The sequence below is a fragment of the Brassica napus genome, unplaced genomic scaffold (assembly GCF_020379485.1).
Source record: "Brassica napus cultivar Da-Ae unplaced genomic scaffold, Da-Ae ScsIHWf_1167;HRSCAF=1664, whole genome shotgun sequence".
Classification (NCBI taxonomy): Eukaryota; Viridiplantae; Streptophyta; class Magnoliopsida; order Brassicales; family Brassicaceae; genus Brassica; species Brassica napus.
Window position 1 is genome coordinate 1 of NW_026014589.1, and position 7,728 is coordinate 7,728.

General features: G+C 39.0%; 2 pseudogenes; both read right to left on the bottom strand.

Moving 5' to 3' along the window:
• Positions 1–53: 53 nt before the first annotated feature.
• On the bottom strand, positions 54–4,114 carry LOC125596269 (annotated as a pseudogene).
• A 1,023-nt stretch (positions 4,115–5,137) lies between these two features.
• Positions 5,138–7,406, bottom strand: LOC125596267 (annotated as a pseudogene).
• Positions 7,407–7,728: the final 322 nt, after the last annotated feature.

Consider the following 7,728-nt stretch of genomic DNA (forward strand, 5'->3'; position numbering starts at 1 on the left):
TTCAAAGAAACGGGTGAAAAATGGGGGCTCGTGCCTTCTGTGACAACATATACAGGACTCCTCACTGTTAATAAACCTTCCTCCAGTATGTCCATTTCTAGAAATTTCTGCAAATATCACAAGTACAACAAACTAAGAAACACTAAAAACAGGAACATGAGTTTTTTGCTTCCTAAATCTTATATATGTTGTTGGATTAGTCTAATTATTAAGTCATGTTTACACCCTTGTCCAAAAAAAAAACAGAGGAAACTAACCAGACAAGAGTAAGAGCTTGTTGCTTCGACTTTATGTTGAGTTTAGTCCAATCCAGACATACACTTCAGTTTGGCAGTCCAGCAGTAATACATCTTCAGTAGTTAAGTCGTCTTGCACAAAATTGTATACTTCTTTCGCCTAAAAATCATGCAATCAGATGAGAGAGTATTCCAAGCTGATTTTATGCTCACTTAATTAATACACACGTGAATCGTACCTTGAGTACATCTGAAGAGAAGAGCAAAACGAGACCACTTTTACGTTAGGCATAAAAATACAAGTGCGTATAGCTGAACCATGTAACTAAACAATAATATATAATAATAAGATGAAAAGAACACAAATTCAAAGAGATGTTTACCATTACCTGAAATACAAGAACATGTAAATAAACGTGGTTCTTCTACTTGTTTTCTCGTTTCCTTTTCTTTAGGGTACTCTGTTTTGCCACCAAGCAAATCCCAGAATGTGTCTGGTTCACTTCCTTCCCTTGTGGTCATGGGTTGCCTAGACGGCTGCAGATGGAAACCAAGAAACATATTTGTTACTAGCAACCTGAAAGAAAAATAACTAACTCTTAATAAGCCGGAAGGCATGTATGTATGTTAAAGGTTACTTACATCAAGGAAATATAGCATTCTGTCAAGAACATCATGGTCAGACTCTGAGGTAAGTTTCCCAATCCAAGTGAAGACAGAAGCTTCATTTTTTAAAATGTAACAGTAGGATGAGTTCAAGGAGGTTGCTGCCTGCATGCAGTTGAACCAAAGACATATAATTATACTACCAAAACGTATTTATGACAAAGCAGAATCGCAGAAAGGACAAGAGAACCCACTAGGTCAACTTGAATTGCTTGCATGCTCCTTGAGCTTGTCCCTTGAACACGGAAAAGAGAAGCCTTGCTTTCACATTCGTTTGCATTCTCCACTAGAAACGTTGTTTTGTACCGTTTACTCAAACCACCCTGGAAAAGTATCAAAGAAGTAGAGTCGCATACTAAAATACAAAATGTTCAAGAAAGTATTGCAAACTGACCTTGAAAACAACTAGCGACTGGAACATTGAATAAAAGCGAGCAGGTTCGTTGCCCTGGTGTATATGACACTGGAATATGGAGAACGTCAAATGTAACAACAAATCAGTTAGTTCGAACCAAATAAGAGAAAAATAAAAAAATGATATGATTAGGAACTAACCATTACAGATTCACCCTTGGTTGAAGAAACAATGGCACTAGCATTAGATATGGCATCAGCTCTATCTTCCTGCAATGAAGTGAAGTAAAAAAAAAGAAAAAACAGAACCAAGGTCATTGAGGAACAACAAATCACAAATGATTGTTGAAAAGAAACAAAACTCAAAGGCTACATACAGCCTGCGTACCTCCATGCTTTCACAACCTATCCATACATATAATAGATATTCGTTCTTTCATTGTAATTGTAAGTTTATACTGCACAATGTAGCAATCGCCGCTAAACAGCTTTGCCTGGTCATGAATGGAGAGAAGCGAGACATCACCACCATCTACACGCCACACCTGGAATCAGTTTAAAATCCAAATTGATCAGGCTTATGCTCAGATACATTTATGAAAGTTTGATCAAAATATATATATATATATATATTAGAGATGAAGTGTACCTTTACAGCGTCTCGGCAGTTTGTATAAAGAGGTTCATCTTCTTCATCAGAAAACTCCTCCACATCATATCCCTTCCGTTTAAACATTGCTGCATAAAAAGTTTTGTAAGTTAGTTATTTCCCATCTATAGAAACCATATCAATAATAATAATAATATGAAACACAGACCTGCCACTTTTTCTCGACCTTCATTGTAAAGGCTAGACTCTGCTGTCTGAGGCCACTCATCAAAAAACGATCTGAATCTAGCATTCTCTAGTCCTTCTGTTAGAAGTACTAGACTTGTGCTGGTCGAGCGTCCCTCCTTTCGTAGAAACTCCTAAACATTTACATTTTATGCTTCTGCATCAATCAACTTATATACTACTACCAAGAATGACTTACTTCTGAGGAAGAAATGGACGTCTTCCTTTCAGTGAGCGATGTGTTTCTTCCCATCCAAACGAATACTTCGCTGTCACAGTCCAGCATGTAGCATTTGTCCTTTTCAAGCATATCTTTGTTCAAAGAACTTGTTTCAGTTGGATGTAGATTCCCCCGAGTATCTATCCTGTTTGTTCATATGATGGTCTCTTTTAAAAACATCCTTTTAAACAAATAAATTAAACAAAAATCTTTACCATAACAGTTTTGCACATGTGGTTGGAGTCTGTTCTTGGTTTGTAGAAGATGAACACTTTGGAATGGGAGCATAACCACCAAAGAAAGTCCAGAACTCACCAGCATCTGCATCACCTAAAAACTTTCCATCCTCTACAAGAAACTAAAATAAATTAATTGTTTTTTTTTCAGTACCTTGCTTAAGAGGAGGGAAAAAAATCTAACCGATAGTGGCGACCTGACACCTTCCTGCATGCTTGTTATCCTTTATGTATTCCACAACCTCCAAGGCTTTAGCCTTCTCCTGAGTGCTTGAGTTGCAACCGGCAAAGAGGAACACTTTTGATGCAGTATCGAGAACAAACACATCGTCATGGTTCAGTGATGACCGTAGAAAAGGCACCTTGTGTACATCAAATCAATCAACCATTAATGAAGAGCTTGAAGCTAAACATGTCAAGCCTCATCATATACCTCTTTAACTCGAACAGCATGGTCTCCTTTGCACATTAGTAAGGTGACAGGGTATGTCTCTTCGGCCAGACCATTTTGTGGTGAATACTTCCCTTCAACGGGTATGATACAAGGTTTGAAGTATGAGAGGAACTTCTCAGTCTCTTGACCTTGAACTTCACGGTACTGAACCGTACAACATCCAAGTGCTGCATCTAACTCTAGTGCTTTGTCAGATGCCAAAACTGAGTCCACCTTCAGATTTTTTAAAAATAGGTAAACAATCTTTAGTTATTCCATATACATTAAAACAGTTGTCAAGAAGATGAAGAAGCAAAAACCTCAGTTGCATCATGTCCTAGCCAATAGTGAATGTCATACTGAGGAGATCCGATCTTCCGCAAAGCCGTCTACACATCACACACAGAAACTAAGTATTATTTAGCACACCACTTGAAATTTCAAATCTAAGTGAGAGATGCATCTTACGCTGAGAAGAAGGTAAGCATTTCCAGAGTGGAATCTTCCGAAAGAAGACTTGGGGATCGATATAAGCTGATTATTGTGGATGCACCAAACCTCCAGGCCGCTAAAAAGAGTACAAGCATAAGAGGAAAGAGACAAACTATCTTCTTCTCGTGGATCGCATTAAAAGAAAAGAAGCGTACCCTTTAGTTCCAACACCTTGAAATGCAGAATCAATGTCTTTGCTTAGCCTAAACATTTTGTTATCTCATCTTCCTACAAGGCTACAACACAGTGCAACGCTTAATTAATCTGAAAAATCATAAAACCAAAAGAGAAGAAGAAAAGTAAACATCAATCACACAACAGAACAACAACAGTGTTGTTCTAACCAACGCCGTTACATTTATATTTACGTTTTCTTTTTTTTTTTCTTGTTCCTGCATATGCACGCAAACCTACTCTAACAACACATTTATCTCTTAGTTTCCAATTTCTAAAGAAAAACTCATATAACGCCGAAGAAGATCTCTTACAAGAATGATGTGAATCGAAACGTAAATAGCATTAAAAACATAGAATGGACACTAATTACTAGCAATTAATAGAGAAAGTGGAGATGATTGTTTAGATTTTTGAATACTTACAGAGATGAGATGAGGGCAGATAGGATAGGAGAAGAAAACAAGAGATTTCAAAAGCTGAAGAGGAAGCAGCGGCCAAACAAACAGATGAGTAAATAATTATAATGCCTTTTTTATCTCTGCTGCATGCCACTTTGTGGGGGCCCCACCACAACGTTTCATTTCAAAGTAGACATAAAAACGCGCCTTTTTGGTTGGATTTCTTTGTATTATTATTTTAATTTTGCAACCCATATATGTATAATTGTATATATATATATATATTTTCTTTCTATAGATACTGAAATTTAATATATGGAGTATATCTTAATTGGCTGGAACATATAAATTTACAAAAAAAAAAAATTGTTGCCTAATTTTTGTTATTTTTCATAGTATCCATAATTTCAGTGAAAGAAAACAAATCCATAACTAATTTCAGAGAAATTATTGACTTTTGTCAGCATTTTGTTCTCATTTTTTTTTTGAATAACTGCATTTTGTGTTCTCATTAGTAATAGATTGATTACAGAATAAAATCTATAAATTAAGTATACTATTCACCAAAATACTAATTATTAGTATTATTTTAACTTTTAGAAACTCAAGGAAAGTCTTCATTATCATCCAAAAGTTACTTTCAGTATAAACTCTTTGAATTATTTCAAAAAAAAGGGAAGATAGAAACAATGATTTTCACTTTTTATACTTGATCCAAACCTTTCGCTGGTGGAAAGTAAGATCTCAGGACACTGTATCTAATGATCTACTCATTGTCTTTTGTATAACTCTAGTGTAAACCTTTTAAACATAAACGTATGAAAAAATAGAGACAGCCAACCAACAAACCATACTTCAAAATCCAAGATGGATGGAGGAACATACCAAGATGAAGTCTAGTTTGATGATGGCAACACACAACGAGCACTCATTGGCTGATGATGGTTCTTACCATTCCCACTGGGATTCAACAAACTATCAAAGGTCCAAAATGATTAGAAAAATGACAGTTCTGGTAACTAATGGTACAGCGAGGAAGTCCATATATCATTACAGTCTACAGTGGTATCATATGATATGATTGCAATACAAAATTTTGACAATAAAAACAATCTGAAATTTTCACCAGAAATCGTTACAAGAACACTGCCCATTTCTGAAATGGTGAAACCGATACCGGTCCCTCACTATGATCTCTCTATCATAGAGCTGAGATATCAGCTTAGCAACTGAATGACAATCTCCACACACCCTCAGATTCTTAATCACCCTAATCGCCTTAGGAGCCTCCGTTGATATCAGTCCATAACAAATCGCCAACTTCTCACTATGCAGATTCAGAGACTGCTCCTTCATCTCTTCTTCATCGATGATCTGCAGGACCTGAGACATCTCTGGCTCGTAGCCATTCGCTTTCAACCTCTCCATAACCTCGTTTAACTTCCCGTACACCTTCTCACACATCGGGTGCTCGTTGTCTCCTGAGAGAAACTCGTGGATCGTCCCATCTATCTCAATCGAGCTGCATCCTGGCTCTTTCTTAAGTCCGGTGACTCTCATGTGCTTCCTCAGCTCAGAAACGCTTTCCCATTTCCCGGACTTCGCGTATATGTTTGATAACAACACGTGCGCGCCGTCGTTCCTAGGTTCGAGCTCAAGCAAACGTGTACACGCCCTTTCAGCGAGACTCAGATTGGCGTGGATCTTACAAGCTCCTAGAAGCGCTCCCCAGACAGACGCACTCGGAGGAATCGGCATCGCTTCTATGAACTTCACAGCTTTTTCTAGATAACCCGAGCGACCAAGAACGTCAACTATACAAGCGTAATGCTTTTCCTGAGGGACAATACCATAACTCGATTCCATTTCTTTAAATAATAACTCAGCCTCATCTACCAAACCACTATGACTACAAGCACAGAAACACATTGGTGAAAGTCACACCGTTAGGCTTCACATTAGCCTCCTGCATTTTATAAAACATATCCAATGCTTCGTTTCCACATCCGTGCATCGCTAAGCCACCAATCATCGCGCTCCACACAAACACATCTCTCCTCTCTACGGAACTGAACACCTCACGAGCCTTTTCAAGATCTCCGCATTTAGAGTACATATGAATCAACGCACTCGTAACGTAAAAATTCAACCTAATGCCGTGCTTTTTGATGTAGCTATGGATCCATCTACCTAACTCCAGTGCCCCTACCTGCGCACAAGCCGATAAAGTACTCACCAGCGTGATCTGATTCAGCTTTATGTTCTTCTGAAGCTGCAGCTCATGGAACACTAGAAGCGCCTCGTTAGGCTTACCGTTCTGCTCATAAGCAGATATAAGAGCATTCCAAGCAACTATATCCTTCTTAGGCATAGAGTTAAGAACCTCTCTAGCCGCTTCGTAGTCTTCCAAAATCGCATACCCATCAAGCATTGTTGTCCACGTGACGTTATCTCTCTCCTCCATCTTATCAAACAGCCTCTTCGCGTCCTCTATGCTTCCACACTTGGTGTACATATCAAGCATCGCGTTAGCCAACGTCAAGTTCACGTTCACTCTGTTTTCTTCGATGTAAGAACAAACCCTCCTCCCGAACTCAAGATTCCGCGTCTTTGCACAAGCGGACAAGACGCCAACCATCGTGACGTGACTCGCCTTAACGTCCTCCGACTCCATCTTCTTGAAAAGCTCCAAGGCCTTATCTGGAGAGCCCTTCTGCACAAACCCTGTAATCATCGAGTTCCAAGAAACCACGTCCTTTTCTTGAATCGTGGTAAACACTTTACAAGCAGAATCCAAATCCCCGCAGGAGAAGTAACAATGTATCAAAGAATTGGCCACGAAGACGTCGCATCCGACGGCTGATTTAACAGCCATCCCGTGAAGGGATTGGCCCAGAGATAAAGAAGAAACTTCTGCGGCAGCTTTGATGAGGAAAGGGAAAGTGTACTTGTTGGGACCGAACCGGCTGTCCGAAACCATGTCCAAGAAGACCGAGATGCTACGGAGAGGGTCTGGTCCCGAAGCGTAAGCGCGGATGAGTGTGTTCCAGGTGAAGGAGTTTGGCTGGGAATTTGATCGAACACCTTGCAGGCGTAATCGAGACTCGCGAAGTGGGAGAGGGCGGAGATGGCGAATAGCTTGCTGGCTGAGTAAGGGTCGCTGAAGAGACCGGTGCGGACCATTTGGGCGTGGATTTGTTTTAGTTGTCGGAGGTTGGAACATCGGTCGATCAGGGAGATAGTGTGGCTGGAGCGGTCGTTATTGGCCGTTGGTTGATTGGGATTGGAGAAGGTCGGGTGACGTGGCAGTGAGAGAGGTTGTGCTGTGGAGAAGCTAGCCATTGCTTCGTCTCTCTTTGTAACTCCTTTTGGGTATATATTAAAAGAGAAACATTGTAATAAATGTATTCACACTATAATAGATACGTGGCAGCCTCACGATAATTTGATAATAAATATGCTAATACGTTTACACTATATTCATAAAGTGTTTACACTATATACTTTATATTTTTAATATAAAACTCATATGAACGGTTCCAATAAAACTTTGGATTTTTCGTTTCGAATCAAAACAAATAACGAATCAAAATCTAAACTATATATATATTATTTTTATTGTTTACGGATAAAGTCAGGCAAAATATTTCTAAATTTTGTTTCCATTTGTTATCCGTTCTG